This window comes from Trachypithecus francoisi, unplaced genomic scaffold, assembly GCF_009764315.1.
Source record: "Trachypithecus francoisi isolate TF-2019V2 unplaced genomic scaffold, Tfra_2.0 Lachesis_group8, whole genome shotgun sequence".
NCBI lineage: Eukaryota > Metazoa > Chordata > Mammalia > Primates > Cercopithecidae > Trachypithecus > Trachypithecus francoisi.
This window is the reverse complement of record NW_022681473.1, coordinates 116,274,514-116,295,514: the sequence shown is the minus strand read 5'-3', so window position 1 is coordinate 116,295,514 and position 21,001 is coordinate 116,274,514. Positions and strand designations below refer to the sequence as shown.

The 21,001-nt window shown below is 41.9% G+C and overlaps 1 long non-coding RNA gene across 2 annotated transcripts; it reads left to right on the top strand.

Moving 5' to 3' along the window:
* Positions 1-382: 382 nt before the first annotated feature.
* On the top strand, positions 383-20,931 carry LOC117079931. 2 transcript variants are annotated; one of them, XR_004435657.1, is made up of 3 exons: positions 383-941; positions 13,304-14,764; positions 18,830-20,931. It is a non-coding gene; the product is annotated as an uncharacterized LOC117079931 (long non-coding RNA). The 2 variants fall into 2 exon arrangements; XR_004435658.1 differs by having other exon boundaries at positions 401-941; positions 13,304-13,462.
* The last annotated feature ends 70 nt before the right edge of the window (positions 20,932-21,001 follow it).

Below are 21,001 nucleotides of genomic sequence, written 5' to 3'. Positions count from 1 at the left end.
CTGCCACCCAACAAGTAAGTGTAGCACCCATTCGTCTGCAGCAGAGCCTCAGTCTCCCAACCTTTCTAACCCCCAACAAATAATGCATCTCCCGCTTTGTTTTTTGTTGGCGCACAGCACGTCCTCCCGCCCAGGGCTTTGGCTCACACTGCTCTGGTGTGTGCATGAGTATGTGCTGCTCTGTGTTTTGTGGTGTTTCTTTAGAAGCCTCTACCATTCTGTGGGTGTTTTCTCGATCTGAAATGGAACCACTGAGTCTATGACACCCGCTGCTGTTTGTGCAATTCTCTGCAAAAATGGCTTCAAGTGTTACCTTGCCTGCTCCACTTCAGGGCAACCACAATGATGAACAGGCACGAACTTCTTGACGCATGCACTTCACCTCCCTGACAGGGCCCGATAAGATCAAATAGCAAGGCTGTAAGTGGTCTGACAGGCTCCGTGTGCCATGATCAGAGAGCAGAGGTGGGTGAGCTGAAGGCCCCTGCTGCACTCCTGCCACAGGGGCTTGCTTGGGCTGCAGTTAGCTCTGGGAGGGGCTGGCCTCAGGGGTGGAAGACACAGCCGAGTTTCCAGAAGAGTCGATGGGTGCATTTCAGGCACAGAAATCAGCCTAGAAAAATCTCCTTTCTAGGGCCTGGGTTTCTTCCTTTATCTTGTCAGTGTGGTTGTTTATTTCCCTCCTTGGTTATTTCTTCCCCACAAATCACTATAATAAGAACAATTTCACACAGAGTGAACATTCACATGGAGTCAAGTTCTTTGCTGAGGCCTGTACCTGTTTCCTCTAAGCCACCCCTCTGCTTTGAAAACAGTTCCCTCTCTCTGCTTCTGAGCTCATGAGGGGAGTCACTCAGGCGTCAGCATCCAAACCACAGGGAAGACTCATCGACCGACCCCACGGCCTGCTTGGGGGGATGGTGCATGTGGTGATGTCTCTGGTAGGCATTTCAAGTTTTCATCTTTCATGTAATAAGGATTCCTTGTGACTCAAAGGAGAAAAGGAACCCTCGACTGGGATGATTAACTAGTAATCGTGTTGTGAGCAGGGATTATTGGGATCTAATCTTTATTGCAAAAGTCATATTCAGTGAACTCTGAATGGCCTGATGGTTCCACATTCGCTATTAGGAGCCTGAGAACCCACAGCATGAGGATCCTGTGGAAATCATTTCTATATGGGGCTGCTATAAGATCTAGTGTTGGTCTAGTGGCAAGGAAAAGAAAAGCGCCTGGGTCTGGGATATGCAACAAGTCAGTGGCACAACTAGCCACGAAAGAAAGGTGCCGGGGCAAGGGAATTATTTTTTCCATAAAAGACTCCTGTTCACAAGAAGACGCTACTCATTTCATTTCTTTCCAGAAAGGTGCTGAAAGGCAAAAATTACCAAGGGTCAAGTAGAGAAAGCTCTAATAGAGAAATGCCATTATGCTTCAGATTCCTTAAGTTTTAAGGAAATGTTGCTAGTTCTGTTTCATAGGCAGAGAATTGAAGGCTGTGAGAGGTTAAGGGGCTTGTCCAAGGTCACTCGGCAAATAAGTCCTAGAGTTGCAAGGGAAATGCTGCCAGGTCTGACAGTCTCATCCACACTGCCTCCTCCCGTCTGAAATGCAAAACAGGCAGATGAGGCTCCAGCTCAGACTCGTGAAAGCTCATAATCAGCCTTAGCATTTCTGGCTGTCCATGTTCCCAGCCTGTGAATTGAGCCCTCTCCTGGAGCCTCTTTGGGCTGGGAAGCTGTAGTCATTGCTTGGCCTTTCTCCTTAGCCACAGATGGTTGGCCCAATATAAACTGCTTATTGTTTTTGTTTTTGTTTGCTTTCATCTCCAGAGTCAGGGAAATGAGTGCTCCTGAGATTACCTTGTCAGTAACTATGAAAGCACCCCCTGCCCATCTTCAAGTTCCAAAGAAATCCGACAACCATGATAGCAGCCTTAGTGGCAGCAAGAATAAAATCAAGAGTCCGTAAACCAGACAGAAGGATCATCCAGTTCCCAATGTTAGCCAAGGCAGCAGGAGGAGTGACAAAGTTCTGGCAGGCTGATGGGACTGCTTACAAGATTTGGATACCCCAGAGCCCAGGAAAGTGAATCTGGGGATGCTTAAGGAAGCTGTGCCTAGATGTCACTGGCTTCTGTGGGAAGGGCAACCCTGGCAGAAGGGAGCCCTCTCACCTCAATTTGTCTGTGTTTCACCCTTTTCTCCCACTCTGCTTTGTTCTCTGTGTGTCAGCTCTCAGTTGACCTGCTTCCCTTCTTCTAGGCCTGGCTGGAGCTGACAACTCAGTGCTGCTCAGCTGGCTATCCCTGTTGGAACAACAGTTTTCAGACTTTATTAAGTACCTAAGCTTCCAACCCTGAGCAGCAAGCATGCTGTCTCCAAACTTCAGCATCCCGGCTTCCAAAGTCCCAAAGACTAGGCGAGCCCACTCAAGGTCATGCCATCCTCCAGGGGACTGTTTGCTTGGCCAAAAATCACGAGTGAGGAGAAAAATGAGAAGAGAGCATGGGGGCATCAGCAAGCCCCCACACTCTTTTCTTCTTCTAAACACCAAACTCATTCCTGTCACAGTTTCTTTTTCTTCAATAAAGAGTAAGACAGGAGCCACTTACATACACATCAAAAAACGGAGTCGCCTCATGGTGTCTCAGAGGCCACCGGTGCCTCTCTCCTCCCAACACTCTTGTAGAGGTGTTGGAAAAGTTGACTCAGTCATATCATCTTCATTTAGAAGTTTAGTTTGAATCATCTTAGTGTTCCATCTTTATTAAGAAATGTTGAGCTGCTGGCTGGGCGCGTTGGCTCATGCCTGTAATCCCAGCACTTTGGGAAGCCAAGGTGTGTGAATCGCTTGAGGTAGGTGTTTGAGACCAGTGTGGCCAACATTGTGAAACCCTGTCTCTGCTAAAAATACAAAAATTAGCCGGACATGGCAGTGCATGCCTGTAGTCCCACCTACTCGGGAGGCTGAGGCAGGAGAATGGCTTGAGTCTAAGAGGTGGAGGTTGCAGTGAGCCGAGATCACGCCACTGCACTCCAGCCTGGCTGATGAGAGTGAAACTCCGTCTCAAAAAAAAAAAAAAAAGAAAAGAAAAATATATGTATATAGAAAAGAAAAGAAATGTTGATCATTGAGCTGCTAAATGTGCAAGTTTTGTTCCTAAGCATAGTGGCCACTTCAGGTCAGGATGGTCTATTGTTCAATCACACTCTTTCAAAGCTGGGGAAGTCCTAGAGTCTTTCTCTTCCACCTCTCCCATTTTACAAGTGGGAAACTGAGTCACTGAGAAGTAAAGTGCTATAGCTTTCATGGAGGAAACAGGACTCACTTCTGGCCTCCAAGCCCCCAGCCTGACATGCCCATGATCACTGTTTTTTCTTTTTATTGAGTGTAACATCAAGACAAGAAAGCTTTAAAGCTCAACGCTCTTGTCACATTTTCTTGCCTGTTGTTCTTGTATTCCATTACAAATCTGCCCCTGACCCTTTTCGAAAGGGGTCATTGAGAGAGGGTAAGGAAGGAGAGGCAAATAAGCTTGGGCGTGACCTGATCAATCCATGGTTACTGAGTTTCTCAGGAATGGAGCCTTTTTTCTAAGGTAGAGAAGTGGAGGTGGAAAGAAAGCAGGAGCCACAGAGAGAGGGTCTGGGGAAGGAATAGGGGCCTGGCGACACCATTAGTTCCGGGGTTACATGCACTCCCAGTGGCCCTTGCTGAGCCCAAAGCCTAACCAGCGCACAGTCATGAAGCAACATCTACCTACAAAATTGGTGGTCCGGAAATTCACGCACAGATTTCATTCCATCACTGACGAAAGAGGTAGGAAGAAATAAGATGATTATTAGAAATATCTTGAAGAAAACGTGGTTCTTAAATTTTAAAACTTATTAAAAAGAAAGTGCCTTGCCCACCTCCCAACTCTAGAGATTCTGATAGTTTAGTGTGGAGGCCAGAAATACGTTTTTCTTGTTGTTGTTGATGGTGAATGTCTAGTACTCCATTAGTGGCTTAAAAAAATCAACTATTTTGGAAAATCATTTTAGAGTTACAAAAAAAGTTGCACACATAGTATTGTCAATTTAGTATACCCTTCACCTCCATTCCCTTTCCCCTAATTTTAATTTTAAAAATTGTAGTAAAATATACATAATATAACATTTACTATTTTAAGTATTTTAAGTGTACAGTTCAATGGCATTAAGAATATTCATTCACGTTGCTGGACAGCCATCACCATCATCCATCTTTTATCTTCCCAAATGGAAACGATGTAGCCATTGAATGATAACACCCCATTCTCTCTTGCCAGCCATCATTCGACTTTCTCTCTCTATGGATTTGACTCTGTTAGGTACCTCATATAGGTGGAACCATGCAATATTTGCCCTTTTGTATCTGGCTTATCTCGCTTAACGTAGTGTCTTCAAGGTTCATTTATATTGCAGCATGTGTCAGAATTTCATTCCTTTGTAAGGTTCAATAATATTCAATTGCATGTATATACCACGTTTTCTTTCTTCATTTGTGTGTTGATGGATATGTGGATTGTTTCTACCTATTGACTATTGTGAATAATGCAGCTGTGAACATGGGTGTGCAAATATCTGTTCAAGTCCCTGCTTTCAATTCCTTCGGGTAAATACCCAAAAGCCTAATGTTAATTTCATATACAACTGTGGTACATTACTATTCACTTAATTTTCACATACTATTCACTTACTATTTACAGACTTTATTCAGATTTCACCAATTTTTCCACTAAAATATAGTCTTATAATAAGCACTCCAGGAGATTCTGGTTCATGGGTCAAAGTTTTATAAGCATTATTTTTTAAATGACAGATTGGGTCCAGGAAGCAGTGCCATACGTTGGAAAGTTGACCTCGGACTGAGGTACTGTACGCTGAATCCGGAACAGGTTCAAAAGCAGCCTGTGGAGATTCACTGCCTTCCACTGGGCCTAGTTTTCTCCATCTTTCAAAGAGAATGGTTTGAGAATGATCTGGAGTCTTCTAGAGAAAAGAAGCTCTAGCATGTAAAGTTGCTCTCTAGGTAAAAGCTTTCCAGACAGCTGCTGACAAAAGAGAAATTGGCCAGCATTTCTGAACTCTCTTAATAATGGTATTATTATTACTTTACATAAAAGAAGCAAGATTTCAACTAAATGACAATGGTTCTAGGATTCTTTCACAGTAGTGTTAATTCCTTATAAAGCAGCATGGGAGTATTTTTCCAGAGGAATCAGCCTGACACAGCCCTATAGAACTGAGCCTCTGAAGACGTGCACTGACCAGCACAGGGAAGAAGAGTTAAAGATCTCTGAACATGTGAAACGACATCATTACTGCTGCTCCAGGCATGTGGTACGTTTCAGGCACCCTTTTAAGTTAGTCTTCTCATGAGGAAGATTTGGGAGCAAATGCAAAATGAACCCACGGGAACATTTTTATGACACTGCTTTGGATGCAGCACAGAAGTGTGCCTTTTACGGTAAAAGGATGTGAAACCGTAAACTGGTGACCAAAGATACTCCAAGGAAGCATTAAAACAAGGAAGCAGGCCAGGCACGGTGGCTCACGTCTGTAATCCCAGCACTTTGGGAGACCGAGGCAGGTGGATTGTGAGGTCAGGAGTTCGAGACTAGCCTGACCAACATAGTGAAACCCCATCTCTACTAAAAATACAAAAATTAGCCAGGCATGGTGGTGCGCACCTGTAATCCCAGCTACTCAGGAGGCTGAGGCAGGAGAATCGCTTGAAGCTGGGAGGCAGAGATTCAATGAGCTGAGATGACACCACTGCACTGTAGCCTGGGTGACAGAACGAGACTCCATCTCAAAGAAAAAAAGAAGAAGAAGAAGGAAAAAAAATAAGGAAGCAACGGTAATTCAAAGAGAGGGGAGGACCTGGGCTGAAATCTGGTTTGGATTCTATTAATCTCAGTGTCTTGGGAAAAGCCCTAGAGGGCCCTTAACAAAGGGAGAGGCAGTCATGACCTCAGCACTAGCATCTTAACATCTTTTCAGAGAGGTGTCAATTCCTGGGGACCCCCTTGTGGCAGCCCTGACTCAGAAAGAAACACACCAGCTACTATAGTGCATCATCGCATACCACTTCCTGAAGGGCTTTGGGTTTTCCCTAGAAGGCTATATTGTTATGAGCAGGTCCTGCCAGGAACAAGCTTGAGCTCAATAGCTAAAGCAGGGGTGGGGGGAGGAAAGAAGCAGAGCAGAACATACACCTTTTGTGTGTGTGTGTGTTTACATACATATACATACAGACTTGCCCCCACTCACAGTTTATTATCTGTGCCTTATAATCCATATATGGAAGATAGGCATGGAAGTAGAGAAAAACAAAATGGACCTCTAGAAGGAAGAGGGAAATAAATCAGTCAATGGCCTTTCCCAACTTTGTGAGCTTTGAAATAGCAGATATTATGCAAAGGCAGAAGTCTATAGTTGGATAAGGAAGAACTACCATTTGATCCAGCAATCCCACTGCTGGGTATCTACCCAGAAGAAAAGAAGTCATTATGTGAAAAAAGAGACTTGCTCATTTGTGTTTGTAGCAGCACAATTCGCAATGGCAAAAATATGGAACCAGCCCACCAACCAATGAGTGGATACAGAAAATGTAGTGTGTGTGTGTGTGTGTGTGTGTGTGTGTGTACCATAGAATACTACTCAACCATAAAAAGGAAAAAAATAATGGCATCCACAGCAACCTGGTTGGAGTTGGAGATCATTATTCTAAGTGAAGTAACACAAGAAGAAAAAAACGTTGTATGTTCTCACTTATAAGTGGGAGCTAAGTTGTGAGGACACAAAGGCATAAGAATGATATAATGGACTTTGGGGACTCAGGGAGAAGGGTGGGAAGAGGGTGAGGAATAAAAGTCTAACACTGGGTACAGTGTGCACTGCTCAGGTGATAGGTGCACCAATATCTCAGAAATCACCAATAAAGAATTTTTCCATGTAACCAAAACCATCTGTTTCCCAAAAACTATTGAAATAAAAATAAATAAATAAGCAAATACACAAATATAAACATTTATTGTTAGATCTCTTACAATTGTTAATATGCTGATGGAATTGTACATTTCTTTTCTCACATTTATGTCATTAAACAAATGTTTTTAAAATCATCATGCAGTAGAACTCTGTGGAGCACCCTTTGGGAAACACTGAACTAGCTTGCTTGAACAGTAGCACTGCCTGTGCTTCTTGGCAGGCAAGATAGTTAGAGAAACATGATGGGCTATTGTTTTATAACCAGATACAAGTCTATCTTTTTTTTCAGATTCTAAGTTGTAAATAAATTTTTGGATTAATTATGTAGTGCAAAGAGTCATTGAACCACATAATGATACATAATAAAGTATCCCTTTAAAAATGGTTTAATTGTACATGTAGAATAATTTTCTATCTTTTTATTTTTACTGTATCAAATATTGGGTACAAGACATTTTGCATTGGGAGAAGGGGAGTAGGCCTGTTGCTTTCTAGTAGTCTAGTTTGATAGAAATCACTAAATTTAGAATACCTTGAACCTCTTTTCCTTGAACACAAATTCATTTATCTATGAATAAGCATTATGATTATGACTGCAGTTGAAATTCTCTAACTTAACTTTCGAGTCTCCAGCAGTATCCAGAAACTGCTTCCCAAATGAACAAATTTCCATAAGCTTTTGATACTAGACCTGCATATGAGCCACTTTGGATATTTTGGCATTTGAGAAGGCTGGTCTCTTCTTTCACCTAAACGTAAGCTCTTCCATCTCCTCCAAAGATGAGTCCCAGGGCAATCCTACAGGCAGGATTGAGACTTTCTCTGGAAGCTTCCTTAGGTTTGATGCAATGCTCAGGAAGGCACTTGAGCAAGATCATACAGTCCTGGCCAGGATAACTTAGTAAAAACATGCCATTAGCAACAAGGAAGAAGTTGTCTTTCCTTCTGTGATGGCAGAGAGTTTCTTAGAAAGTAAAGAAATGCAGAAAATCTTCATCATAGCTATCTTATCTACTTGATCTCATTACTCCTTATTAACACAAGAAGACTCTGAACAGTTATAGTGAAAGTCCCAGTAAGAAGGAAGTGATCACTTTCCAACTAATCTAGCATATCAAGATGATGATAAACAAAAATGTCTAATTATTCAATAATAAATAATATTGATTCTTAATTGGAGATATAACATTTGTTCCTGCCTATCTCTTCCATCATCTCACTACATGATGCATTTGCAAATACACACACACACTAACCAGTTGGGTCTGGTTCCTTTTTTTGTTCACCTATTGCACCCAGTTTTGCTGTTTATCAGAAAATTACCACATGATGTTGAAATTAACTGCTTATGTGTCATCTTCCTCATAAAACTACAGACTCTTTGAAGATAGGTTCAACATATTATCATCTTAATATTCCACTGACTGATGCAGAAAATATTTATCAAATGTGTTGAGTATATCACCATTACACTAGTTACATGGACACTCATTTATGCTATGCTTACTGGTAAGTTTGACCAACTGTTTCCTTTTATGATTTAACACACTCATTTTAGATGAGTGGATCATCAGAAAATAAGTTTTTTAGTACAGACTTTAAAATGGAGATAGCACCTCTAAAGGACCCACATTTATTTGTTTCAAGAGAAATATAACTTTGAGACATGACAACAATATAAACTTTAAGATAAATCTATCAGTATCATTTGAGAATTCAGTTAAAATTGAGAAAATCAGAATAATGATTTGATATGGTTTGGATTGATGTCCTCACCCAAATCTCATGTTGAATTTGAAGAATGATCTCGTGGAAAGCAATTGGATCATGGGGGCGAATTTCTCCCTTGCTATTCTCATAATAGTGAATGAGTTCTCATGAGACATAATGGTTTAAAAGTGTGTGGCACTTCCCCCTTTGCTCTCTCTCTTCTGACGTCATGTGAAGAAGGTGCTTGATTCCTTTTAGTCTTCCACCATGATTGTAAGTTTCCTGAGGCCTCCCAGGAACCTCTTGCTTCCTGTACAGCTTGCAGGACTGTGTGTCAATTAAACCTCTTTTCTTCAAAAATTACCCTGTCTCAGGTAGTTATTTATAGCAGTGTGAGAACGCACTAATACAGAAAATTTGTACTGGGAGTGGGACACTGCTATACCTGATAATGTGGAAGCAACTTTGGAACTAGGTAATGGGCAGAGATTGGAGCAGTTTGGAGGGCTCAGAAGAAGACAGAAAGACGTGGAAACATTTGGAACATCCTAGAGACTTGTTGAATGGTTTTGATCAAAATGTTGATAGTGATATGGACAATGAAGTTCAGGCTGAGGTGGTCTTAGATGGAGATGAGGAACGTACTGGGAACTGGAGTAAAGGTCACTCTTGCTATGCTTTAGCAAAGAGACTGGCACATTTTGCCTCTGCCCTAGAGATCTATGGAATTTTGAACTTGAGAGAGAATATTTAGAGTATCTGGTGGAAGAAATTTCTAAGGAGTAAAGCATTCAAGATGTAATCTGACTGTTTTTAAAAGTGTATGCTCATATACATGAATGAAGAGAGGATCTGAAACTGGAACTTATATTAAAAAAGGAAGCAGAGCATAAAAGTTTGGAAAATTTGCAGCCTGACCATGCAGTAGAAAAGAAAAACCCATTTGCTGGGGTGAAATTCAAACCAGATGCAGAAATTTGTTAATAGCCAAGACAATGGGGGAAAATGTCTCCATGACATTTCACAGACTGTCATGGCAGCCCCTCCCACTACAGGCCTGGAGGCCTAGGAGGGAAAAATGGTTTTGCCTTGGAACATGGCACCTTGCATCCTAGCCATCCCAGCTTTATCCATGATTAAGAGGTGCCAAGGTACAGCTCAGGCTGTGACTTCAGAGGGTATAAGTCCCAAGCCTTGGTGGCTTCCACTTGGTGTTGGGCCTGCAGGTATGCAGAAGGCAACAGTTGAGGTTTGGGAACCTCTCCCTAGATTTCAGAGGATGTATGGAAATGCCTGGATGTCCAGGCAGAAGTCTGCTGCAGGAGTGGAGCCCTCATGGAGAACTTCTACTAGGGTAGTGTAAAGGGAAAAGGTGAGCTCCCACAAGTGTCTTTACATGCTTACTTTTTTTTTTTTTTTTGAGATGGAGTCTCACTCTCTTGCTCCTGGTTCCTGATTATAGGATACCTCTTACACAAGAAATATTGCTAGAAAGATTAATAGTAGTGATGACCAAAATTTATTGAATTCTAACTATGGCTAAGCTCTATTCTAAATATGTCATCTCATGTAATCTTCACAATAACTTGACAGTGTCAGCACTATTATCATTACCATTTTATAAAGAAGTAAAAGAATACATGGAACCATCAGATAACTTGCCTCAAAGCATGGACATTATGAGGAATAGAGTTGGGATTTGAGCCTTGGCAGTGTCATACAGAAGCTTCTGTGTTACAGGTCCCTTCACTTGTAGATTAGTGGTTTTCTCCCTTTCTCTGGTGAATGCAAGGTGAGTTACTCACAAGGAGGTTCCTAAGCAAGTGTCTCTTTTGAACTAAAATGGTGTTGAGTGGATGCCCTGTGCAACTGTGAAATTTTCCCTCAGCCTTTCTCAGGGTGCTCCCATATACCTTGGAGTTTCTTTCAGCCAACATCACAATCAACTAGGGCTTTGAAATGGATTTTTGTGAACAATGTGAATTATGTGACACTATTCTTCCACTGGACAATTTTTCATCTATCAGGCTAAGCCCTTCATGCAGAAGGTGGCAGTGAAGGATCTGGAAGGGGTGCCTTTCTGTGTCTCAACTGTTTCCTGGAAGTTTGCTCCTGGGCACCTCCAGCTTTTCTTCACCTCTACCTTCCTTCAGTAGGAGAAACCAGAAAGGTCCCCGACTACCCAGAGCAGGTGCCCAACAAGAAGCAAAGAAACAAAATACAAAGTAAATAAACACTGGGACAAGAGGGCAGCAGAGTAATGATAATGCTGTGAGCATGAAAAGCACTGTGGCCTCTCACTCCGCATCTGATATGTTTGGATATTTTATCCCCTCCATACTTATGTTGAGCTGTGATCCCTCGTGTTGGATGTGGGCCTGGTGGGAGGTGTTTGGGTCGTGGAGGTGGATCCCTCGTGAATGGCTTGGTGCCCCCCTCAAAAATAGTCCTAGGGTGACCCTGAAGTTCTCCTTTCTAGGTTGCCCCTGGACTGGGCACTATGAGGAGAGACCTCACTGCATTCCCTTGCTCCTTGCTCTCCTTGCTGAGACTTGGTCCAGAACCTCACATACTAGACAAACAGTACATGCTCAGGGCAGATGTGCTTAGAACACCTCCCTTAACTCTCTCAAACTCTCTTCACTGCTTCAAGACTAACACCCCTATAGTGAGCATTCCTCACTGAGAGCCCTCAACTCTTCTTGTTTCATCTGCTTGTTAGTTTTCATAAGTTAAATGTTTGCACTGTACCTCAGAACTATCTTTTAATGAAAATGATTCCAGGCTATTTTATTTAAAAACACAGGCTCATAGAATGCTCATTTCAGGAAGCAAAAAGGAATAATTCTTCTGAAATTCCTGTAGGAGTATATAGTGATAGGAAGAAACCCACTGGGTTTAGTCAACCAGGGCAATTGACTGAAAAAGCGCTTGGGCAGAAAGAGCTCCACTGAAAGTAGCAGTACAGGAGAACCCCAAAGACCTCACTTAGCCCTTCCCTTTCCTTCAGAAGGGTTTTCAATAAACCGTTCCAAATACTAAATTTTGATTTGAAATAATTCAAAATTATAGGAAAATTCCCAAAGAGTAGGCAGGCCAAGACAGAGACAGTAATAGCCCCCTTTAATAGGACTTTACAAGGGAGGCTGGAGCCCAATGAGATCAAAGCAAGGGAAGGTGTTCTGACCTCACCCCGTAGCATGGATTGAACTCCTAACCTCAGTCTGCCCAGGAGACAAAAGTTATTGCAGCTGCTTCAAAGCCACAGTCAGTCACATGTGCGAGTTGCCTCATATCCCAGGGCTCACCCTCAAATCTGCCTCCACCACCCATGCTTGGCTAGCAGGTTGTGAATGGGGAGGAGGACACTGGATATGGTGCATTGGTCCATTTGCATTGGTGTAAAGGAATATGTGGGGCTGGGTAATTTATAACAAAAATAAGCTTATTTGGCTCACCGTTCTGCAGGCTGCACACAAAGCATCGTGCCAGCATCTGCTTCTTGTGAGGGCCTCAGGAAGGTTACAGTCAAGGTGAAAAGCCTAAGGGAGCCTGGATGTCCCATGAGGAAGAGAGTGGGCAAGAGAGAGGGAGCTGGAAGTTCCAGGTTCTTTTAAACAACCAGATCTTACGTGAACTCACAGAGCAAGAATTTACTTGCTACCATGAGGGGGGCACCAAGCCATTCACGAGGGATCCACCTCCACGACCCAAACACCTCCCACCAGGCCCACATCCAACATGAGGGATCACATCTCAACATGAGTATGGAGGGGATAAAATATCCAAACATATCAGATGCGGAGTGAGAGGCCACAGTGCTTTTCATGCTCACAGCATTATCATTACTCTGCTGCCTTCTTGTCCCAGTGTTTATTTACTTTGTATTTTGTTTCTTTGCTCCTTGTTGGGGACCTGCTCTGGGTGGTCGGGGACCATTCTGGTTTCTCCTACTGAAGGAAGGTAGAGGTGAACAAAAGTTGGAGGTGCCCAGGAACAAACTTCCAGGAAACAGCTGAGACACAGAAAGACACCCCTTCCAGATCCTTCACTGTCACCTTCTCCTGCATGAAGGGCCTAGCCTGATAGATGAAAAATTGTCCTATGGAAGAATAGTGTTACATAATTCACTTTATTCGCAAGAATTCATTTTCAAAGCCCTAGCTGATTGTGATGTTGGCTAAAAGAAACTCCAAGGTGTACGGGAGCACCCTGAGAAAGGCTGAGGGAAAATTTCACAGGGACTCTGCACAGCATAAGATACTGAAAGGCCTGCTGAGGCCACATGAAGGAGACAGGAAACTGTTTCCCTAAAGAGCATGGCAAGTAGTTGCTGTGGAACCTCATTAGATGCTGTGATTTAGTCTAATGCACTTGACTCTGTCAGTTCCCCTTTCTTCAGGTTTTTTCCTCCAGTAGTGACACTGTGGCTCTCAGTGCTGGGGTGGGGGATTTATACCACATGGAGCAGCCGTCTAGCAGATCACTTGAAAGAGACAAGAATAGGGTGTTGGAAGAACAAGGGAGTTCCTAGAAATACTCCCCACTTCTTTTACTCATTCTTATTTTTGTAGGATTTTTAAGCCAAGCCCATGAGAACTGTTACAGGATGTATGTAATAAAAAGACCTCCCAGCTTCCACTCCTGCTCCGGTGTGCAGGGACAAGCTGTGTCTGTGACTTAAAACCCTCCATGTCTGGCCTTGATTTCTTTGGCTCTCCAGGTAGGCAAAGGTAAGTAATGATAACCGGCCTTTGGGTGATTAGTATCGCATTCCAGAGTGGTAAGCTAGAGGGGTCTACTTATTACTGTCCCTGGTCCAAAGTGCAATTCCCTGCTCATTCTTCTGTCTCTGCATTTGTTCACTCACTTATCCACCAACAAATGTTTACTGATTGCCTACTCTGTGCTAGGCAGTAGCTTGAGTTCTATGGGTAGAGTGGTGAATAAAGCAAAGTCCCATCCATCAAGGAGCTTAGACTTTGTAACCACACCTGACATCTATGCAGCCACTTTCCTCTAGATTTGTCAACACCTGTGCAGATGTACTTTGCAGAATGATTTTGCCCTACCAACGATGATTATTCCTTAGCGTTGAAAATGCTTTGTTGAAAGTCCAGATCTTTCTTTACTCCCACTACATGTGGCACCCTCCAGTCTCCTTTCATGACGGTTCACAGCAGTCCTTCAGGTCTGAGCTCATTGCTCCCTCACCTTGCTAGACAATTCTTCCTTCTGTATCCTTGTTCCTGCCCTTGATTTATATTTATAATTGACTAACCTTTTTGTCATTTTATGTATAATATTCTGTCTGCCCACTTACACTGAAAACTTTCTGAATGCAGGGTCTACGTCTTTTAATTTTTATCTATTATTCTTGAACAACCAGTGCAGTGGAGTTTTACTATAGACACAGACTCCAATCTTTCCCCCTTTGCATTGTGTTAGTTTGCATTCTGCTATTCTGCTCCTAAAGATATGCGTTGTAAATAGCTGTAATTCACTTTCTGCTACTCTGCTTGCTTTTTTGATGCTGTCTGTTGATAATGCTTGAACATTTGTCTTATTCACCACTGTATCCTATATGCAGCAGAGTACCTGGTATAATAATATAAACTTAATACATATTTCTTGATTATCCGTTGGCTGACTGACTGGCTGGTACAGAAACAATCCGCACAATCTGTAGCATGACCAATCTTTAGGAACATTGTGCAACACACAAGAATTCCAAAGCTTTCCTGTAGATGTCTAGAAATACCCACTAATTGGCCTGAAGACGCTGAAGTTAAAGAAAAGACTGTCATTGAGCCAAAGAATGAGGCCACATATAAAATATTTGTATGCCTTATTTTGCCCTTCATAATGATTATGTTTTGGCTGGGAGGTGCAAGACCCTATGCTTTTACTGTTTACCTTATAAAAGTGATAGAGAATGAGGAAGAGAGAGAGAAACTTGAAATTTGAAGATGATACACTGTGGGCATTGAAGATGAAAGAAGAAGCCACAAGTCAAGGGATGCAAAGGAATGCAGGTAGGTTCAAGAACCTAAAAAGGGAAGGAAAATGGGTTCTCCTCTAGACCACTGAGAGAGAATGCAGCCATACCAACACATTGATTTTTAGAACCTCTGACTACAAATTAGAAGATAGTAAATTTATTTTGCTTTAATCACTAATTTTTGGCCATTTCTTACAGCACTGTTAGGAAGACAATACAAGGGTCCAGTGCAGCCAAGAGCTCCTGGAACAACCTCAGGGTCTGGCAGTATAATCTGAAATGTATAAATAATGGTAGTTCTGAAACACTAAAGTGGAAGAACTGGATTATCTGAGAAGAAAAGGGAGCTCTGTAATGTGGAGCACACACTGAGTGCTGAGTTTTCTAAACATCTGCAGAAAAACATGTTCCCTTGAGGCAGAAGTACAGAGTTAAGAGCTTGTAACTCCATGCTCATTTTGACCCCATAAACTTGGTCTGAGAAACCTAAAATGGAAGTTGACTTACAATTTATGGATCGGGAGCAGAATATCTGCAAGTAACTTACACACAAAGTGAGAATAAAGGAAGGTACAGAACAGAATCTATGAACAGCTTTTTATATGGCGAGATGTGATGTGTTCTCCAAGTCCCATTTGCTCCAAAAATCTTCCTTTCCCAGCAGCCACAGTGTTTGGGTGAAAGTAATGTCTCCAATCCCTGTAGTTATCACCTACAAAGAACATCCCCACTATAAAACAGACTCAAAGTCTACAGACCTCCATTAAATAATGGAGGGTGATTTTCTTTATGAAAAACACCACATGAGGCCCGTTAATAGGTCCTCCAAATAGTATTTGATTGCACAACCTCCAGTACACAAGCTATCCTTCAGGCCAGCTCCAACCTAAACCCAGTGGGAAGCCGCTGGCCTTCACTTAAAAGGGATGCAGAGCCAGACTCCAGAGTCAACAAGATTTGTTTAATTGACCCTTTTTCTGTGTAGCTCACATTTATGTGTTTTGTAGCTCAATCTCCTTTCTATCCTCCCAGCCTCCCATCAGGCAGCTCTAATGGGAACTGCCCAAGATTTCCGAACTACCTTTACTTTAGTGGGTCAGTGTTCACATGCATTCATATTGTTCACACACATGAATTACATCAAGTGTCTTTACATGCTTACTATTTTTTTTTTTTTTTTTGAGACGGAGTCTCACTCTCTTGCCCAAGCTGGAGTGCAGTGGTTCAATCTCAGCTTACTGCAACCTCCGCCTCCTGAGTTCAACCAATTCTCCTGCCTCAGCATCCTGTGTAGCTAGGACTACAGGCACACGCCGCCATGCCTGGCTAATTTTTTTTTTTTGTATTTTAGTAGAGACCGGGTTTCACCGTGTTGCCCAGGCTGGTCATGAACTCCTGAGCTCAGGCAATCCTCCTGCCTCGGCCTCCCAAAGTGTTGGGATCACAGGTGTGAGCCACCGCACCTAGCCTACATGCTTACTTATATGTTTGGCCTTTATATCATAAGGGTTCTGATGGCAGGGACTATATCTGGTCCTCTGTCATATCCTAAGTCACAGAAATAAGATGAGATAAATCCCCAAATCTGAAATACCTGGTAATGCTACTTCCTGGTCTATGTGATTATCTACTTTATCTGTGATTCTTTTCAGATTAATGGATAAGCCACACATTCATTAAAATGTAAACATCTTGAGGTCAGGGACCATAAGATTATCTTTCCTCAAAGAAAGGTCAAATACATCACAGGCTGTTAGACTGGGAGGGAGAATGCTGCTTTGTCAAATAGTGTGTCCCTGCTCATTGGAGGTATTTACTTCCAAAGGTAGTGCAGAGGCTCTGGGTACCCGTCTGGTTGTTGTACAGAGTACTTATGCACAGAGGGCAGGTGTTAAAACTAAGTTATTTCTAAATTCCTTACAATATTATAATTCTATGACCTTAGTCATTCAAGCCATACCCTCTGAGAAGGTCTATCCAACCAGGCCTTTGGCTGGAAATGATACAAAAAACATGCAAAATCTGATATAATCTTCCCCATGCGTTGCTCTCCAGACTTTCTCTTTCAACTCTCCCTTATCTCTTTGTGTTTGTGTCTGGTCAAGTTGGAAACTCACAGTTTCCCTCAGGTACCCTGATATCTCTTACCTTTAGGCTGGGTAATTGCCACCAATGCAAATCCTTGGTCTTTCTTCGCAGGTTTTCCTGTTCTATTTCTTTCAGGATTCAACATATACACTATGGTCTTCCATGAAGCTTTTCCTGACTCTGTAAGACTGCTGGCTATTTCTGCTGTAAGTTCCCATAGTACCCTGAGTTCAGGACAACTGCATTTTCATTTACTGTTCATTTATGTCTGTCCAGTAGACTGTAAGCTCCTTGGGGAAAGGACCACATCTTGTCTCTCTATATCCCCAGTAGTCATCATCATGTCTAGTATATAGTAGATGGTCAAAAGTGTTTGTTAACCTCATGCTTAAATAACTGAAATTTAGTTAATGAATAATAGAGTGTCAAAATGCATTAGCTTAGTATTCAATTAAGTCCAGTTGTCATAATTATATACTAGCAACATTGGAACTGTTCAAAAGATTGGGGGATGGGGGGACAGAGAAAGAGAGCGAGATAGAGAGAGACAGAGAGAGAGAGACTAGAAGAGAGAGAGAGAGAGAAATGAAATTCACAGTATTTGCATGCCAAGACACTGTTTTCTATTTTTGTTCATGATGGTCTGATTACCCATCCTTTAATTTTACCTTACACTCCACAGTCTGGAAACTTGGGGTGAAAGTGTCAGTATCAAGTCATTGCTCCTTTTCCTGTGAGTGAACCACTTATACCAGGAAGTTGTAAAAGTGTAAAGAGAATGTCCTTCCCCCTCAACACTGAATCCATGCATAGGCCATGTGGGCAGCTTTCTGCATGGCATGGTTTTTCCAGAGTTTTTTTCAGCAAGGAACAATCTTTTTACCGACCTCCCATTATGTATGAAACCTCTGCAACTAAAATCAGTCCTTTTCATATAAAACTGTATCTTCAGAAATTTCCTTTTTATACACAAAGCAGATACCTGGAATGGACATCACAATTAATGTTAACAAAAATGGATGATTTGACGGGATTAGTCCCCATCGCTAGAGAATTGTGCCCCAAGAAATGGACCACAGAAAGGTTCTTGATGATGAATCTGACACCAGCAAATACTTGGGCCTGAAATGCAGGTAGCGGTGGGAGGCCCCAGTGTGAAACTCTGTTGTATGAAGTAGCTCAAAGTCTCAGGTGTCCATTTGGAAAAGAAAGGGGATAGTGGATGAGAAAGATACTGCTTTCCGGTTTTGTGATGACGTGGTTCTCCTCATGTCCAAAATGGGCTTTCAAGGTTAGGACATATTTTTCTCGGTATGTACAAGACATCACAAGGTATCTTGGTTTCTCTGTTTTCTTGTGAAGGTGTAACGCTCTTTTTCTTCAGGGCGTGTCTCATCGCCACAATTTAGAAGTGTAACATTTTGACTGCACCTTTGAAAACAGAGTGAACCTTTGTGGCTCCTTATCTTCTATAATTCTGTTTAAAGAAAACAAAACATATAGACAATGTTATGCACACAAGGCCTGAATCAAGCAACAACATATTTGTCTGTGGAGATTATTAGTACAGTGTGGTCACACATTCTATTTTCCACAAGCATGTGAGAAGCGCTGCTAAGCCCACTCTGTGAAACGCTTTCTATCTTCTGCTGGGGGCGTTTCCTTTCGCTGCCTGGTGTTTGAGGGACTCTCTATGAACATTTTCCCTTTAGAGCAAAACTGATTATGGGATGTCAAATCCTAATCATTAATACACACAAATAGTTAAAGTTTTGGGTTTGATCGAGAGAATCTCCTTTTCCTGTGAATTTCCAGGTTTGTTACCTTAGTTGTTAGCCTTGCCTAATGAAACTCAATAGTTCCTGCTGCTTGCCTCTTTGGTCATTTTATACCAACCTAGAGTTGAAAGTTTGAGAAAGACATGATTTTCCAGGTGTTCACTCATGTTCTGTTTTACTTACAAGTGCGGACTCAAAACAACGGTTCTAATCAATCATGTGTTTTTCTACAGAACCTACGGGAAGATCAAGAAATGTCACTTCTGAGAAAAAAAAATGTCTAATGCAAAGAGTGAAGAGAGCTTTTTATATCTTACACTGACCACAACACACAGTTCAGAAAACTTAAATAACCCTAACTAAAATTTTAAAGGTGCTTCAAAGCATAGAAAGTACCTTGACATGCATTTTCTCATTGAATTCTTATAAACCTATAAAATGGTGCTTACACCATTTCAGAAATGAGAAAATGGTGGCCCAGAAAATAAAGCAGCATGCACAAGACCACGCGCTGCACAGGGGACTGATCTGATACCAAAACTTGACTGCAGATTATTTACTTTCAACTCTCACCAGCAAAACGGACAAAAGTGCTTTGGATATGCAAGTGTTTATTATGTTGCATTTTGGAACTCCAGACCTAAAACCAAACATAAATAAATATAAAACAAAACAAAACAAAGAAGCACTAAAGATCAAACCCATCCTCAAACCCAAACATCCAGAAAATAAAAGGAAATTATTTTTTTTCCTCAGGGGAAGCAAGTGGAAACAGACACCTGGTTGATTTCATATGGGATTAGCTCTCAACTCTGATGAGCCTCGTGGTCTCCTGGATCTTCCTAAACCAAGGCTCTGGGACAGTAATTAATCAGATGGAAAGTCTGGGAATTTATCTCACCACCATCACTGCTTCTGCTAAATGCTGACTTAAAGATGTGAATCCACTCAATTATCTCACAGTTAGGAAGAAGTGAATCTCTAGTTCAACGACACAGAGATGAGAGCCCAGGACAATACCTAAGAGTCTGACTGCAATTAATTAGACAGATAGCATCTCATATTTGGGAAAGACCTTAGAGGTCTCATCCAATCTCCCTCCCACTACAAGAATCCTTCCCTAGCAAGTCTGACAAATCACCACCTGGTGTTGGCTCCTGAGATAGGAATTTTCATTGTCTCGAGGCACCCATTGCACTGCTGTGAGATGTGCTCTTGTTATTAGAATGGATTTTCTTCTTGGAATCAAATTATTTCCCCTTTTAAGCTGTCAGTCCATTTTCTTGGCCTTAAAGATTATGGTTATTTGTGCATTCACATGCTATTCTTCGAATATTTGAAGTCAGCTCTCTTGACTTTCTTAAACTGTCTCTTCTCTATCAAAATATAACCAGCTTCTCCAACTTTTTCTAAATTCATTGATTTTCAAGACTTTTTATAAATGGTCCCATTTTTGTACTTTTTTGTGGAGAAATGTTCATAACTGAATAGGGTCTATTTTTCCCACTTAATCTGACCCAATATTAATGTACTTTCAATACCTTTACTGGTCATTAGCTCTATACCAGTGAGGCCAAATATATGGTGGTGGGTGATAGTATCAGCTCCCTTAACTCTGCAACCCACTGGAGCTTACCAAATGAGAACTGGTTTTCTTCATGCAATTTACCTCAAAAGCCACACCATCAGCAAGGGGACCAGAACTAATTGTCAAAGTGTAAGCCACAACGAACATACAATTGTCACTTAAAACCAGTTTTTGCTTCAGTAAGCTTTTTGTTTTTTTCTATCTAGTATTTTATCTCTTAAAATATAGAGAAAAAACAGGTAAGAAACTAGTTTACCAATAACTTTGACAAATAGCCCCTGAGGTAGACTTAGTGACATTTGGAAAGTTGGTAAAAGCCGCCAGAGTCAAAGCAACCTAAACAAAACAAAACAAAAAAAACTTGTGGCTATGCTACTCTTAACCAGGCCACACCTGTTTTCAGAAACCACTGAGTGTTCTGCAGATATGCAGAGATGCCAGGTCTGACAGTCTCTAAGGCAACCAGATACCGATCACTGTCACACAGTAAGAAATAGGAAGAGACACTGGTAACAAACATTAAGCCTGGTTTTCTCATCTGCTCAACAGTGTAACAGTAGGTGGAGTCAGCTCTGCCTTAAGACTCTTCACTTGTCCAGTCTCAAACACCGACTGGAGTGCAGGAGATCCTGCAGTTGGATAAGTAACTGAAGATCTGAAGCCCACCTCTTAAAGTCCACCGCAATCGAATGTGGACTTTGAAACAGGCTTTTGAGGAGAAAAGGACAAGCTTCAGGTTCCCCCGTCTTCTAATTTCCTCATCTGCAAAATAAAACAGAGTGTTTATATGGCTAGAGAGTGGTGCACCAGTGAACTG